Genomic DNA, 2,661 nt, shown 5'->3' with positions numbered 1-2,661 from the left:
AGCTAAAAAAAAACTTCGCGTAAACAGACGCTAGGAATTCTCCCATCCGTCGGAGTAACGACGAATGAACAATTAAATCGCGCGGCGATATTCTCGCGCGTGCCTCACTTTAGAGGCGTGTTTATGCGCGACGCGCTTCCATCGCGGGCGCGCCGCGATGAGAGCGGCATCGTGAATTTAGACGACGCATCCGGCCCGGGTACTCATTGGGTGGCATATGCGAAAAAAGGGGGCGACGCGATCTATTACGACGGTTTCGGCAATCTTCGTCTTCCGCGCGAACTCGCGCGTTATCTCGGGCGCGATGCTAATATTCGATACAATTGTCGCTCCGAGCAAATGCGCGATCAGAATATCTGTGGACAATTGAGTCTTCGATTTCTCCGGGGGGTCGATTGGAGGAATCGCGCGCTATAATATCGACCGTCGCTCGTCGATCGAGTGCAGTTCGATTACTCTCGTCAATCATGTCGATAACTCTTACTCTTTCCGGATGAAGCAGCATTCTCGCGGCGAGTTACTTTCCGCCTATGGATTTAAAGTGCCGCTGCCACGGAAGAGATGGATGCTTGGTTCGTGCCTCCTCCCGCCTTAAATCCTTCCTCGCTTCACGATGTTTCGACGATGATTACGAGTTAGGTTTAACAAATTTCGAGACTTATAACACGATACCGAATCTAAATTCCACGAATAATAAATTTTACTTTGACGACAACGACCAGGTTATCGCGATTCCAGTGGGATCTAACGAGTTAAGCGCTATAAGCGCGTATCTAAGAGCCGCGATTCATCGCAAACGACGAGTGAGAGAGAAGAGACGAGAGCGCGAAAACGAGGAATTGGAAACGAGCGATGACGATTATATATACAGTGTCGACGACGATTATTTCTAAGACGATAACAACGGTGATAAGAGTGAAAATTCTATAACGCTTCGCGGTAATGATAACACTATGAGAAGCGAGATTTAGACGCGAAAAAGAGAAAGAAAAAGGGAGGAAGGTTAACCACCGCTAACGCGGCTTTCCTGCGCTCTTTGGGTTTCGTCGTACCAAGAACCGTTTCTCCGTAAAAGTGAAATGTGCGACATTCTAAGTATCGGCGGGGAGCCGATCTTCGACAATCGTATCGTCAAGATTGAAACTCACACATACAATCCTTACGCTAATACTACGTTTGGGAATAGCGACGAGATACGAATTCCTATACAACAGCAAGATCTGTACACATTTCCGTGCGATAGTTTTCTGTACATAGAAGGTAGAGTCGAAAGAGTCGCCGAGTGCAAATTTCTTCGCGCAAACGCACACACGCACGAGTGATGGACGGTACGTCGTTCGGCTGCCGTTCGCCACTACCCCAAGCAACCTCCACGAAACACGCAAGCCAGCCGAGAGACTGCTGACCACAATGGAGCGGAAAAGCAGCCGGGACTCTCGATTCGGCGACCTCTACCGCAACGGCTGCTCAGGGTGACAGCATGGTGCCTTCGATGGCGACGCTCAGCCGCTCACGAACAAATTCCAGGCGACGCTACACCAAAGCCGGTTCTCGAACCGGCCGAGCTCGATGAAGCACTGCATCGATGGCTCAGCGTGGTGCAGTCAATACACTACGCCACCGAAATCGCCGGGAGGACATCGAGCGTACAAAGGTTTCATCTCCGTTTTCGTGTGCCTTTGTACGCGAGCCGTGCACTTAGAGTTGGCCTTGGACTATACAACCGAGGCCTTCTTAGCCGCCTTCCGCCAATTCACTTCACGGCGCGGCTTGTGCACGGACTTATACTCTGATTGCGGCACCAACATCATTGGAGCAGACCACGAATTGAGAAAACTCTTCCAGGCATCATCGTCCGACGGCCGTCGCATCGCGCACATCACAAGCTTACAGGGAGTGCGATGGCACTTTAACCCACCCGCCGCGCCGCACTTCGGGGGGCTCTGGGAGGCGGCTGTCAAATCCACTAAACACCACCTAAGGCGAGTCATCGGGGAAGCTACCTTAACATTTGAGGAGTTCAGCACCTTCCTCACACAAGTGGAGGCCTGCCTAAATTCAAGGCCTCTCCACGCTTTATCCGACGACCCCGACGAATTCACCGCACTGACACCCGGACACTTCCTCATCGGCACCCCGCTTCTCGCCGCACCGGAGCCATCGCGGACTGAACAAAGGGACACGCACATATCGCGATGGCAACTGGTGCAAAAATTGAGGGACCATTTCTGGCAAAGATGGTCCCGAGAATACCTGCACGGACTTACCTCTCGACCAAAGTGGCTGGAACCCGAGGCGGCTCCCAACATTGGCACGCTGTGCTTACTCCGCTCCGAGACAACCCCGCCAAGCCGATGGCCCCTCGCCCGCATCATCAAGCTGCACCCCGGAGACGACGACATCGTGCGCGTGGTGACCATCCGGACACCCACCACAGAGCTCATCCGACCACTCACCAAGCTCGTGTTGCTGCCCAGCATCACCGAGACATCACCGACCACAGAAAACCGCACTCTTGTAACTAGTTATAAGAAATAAAAAATAAATGTAGAATAGAATTTAATCCGTCGGGCCGCGACGCGTTCACGCTTACATTTCGTCAAAATTCACTTTATACTTACTTTAATTCTCTCTTTTCATCTTCGCTGCCACGCAATCCAC

This window comes from Formica exsecta, unplaced genomic scaffold, assembly GCF_003651465.1.
Source record: "Formica exsecta isolate Colony F162 unplaced genomic scaffold, ASM365146v1 scaffold519, whole genome shotgun sequence".
NCBI classification, from domain to species: Eukaryota; Metazoa; Arthropoda; class Insecta; order Hymenoptera; family Formicidae; genus Formica; species Formica exsecta.
Note: the sequence above shows the minus strand (reverse complement) of the source record.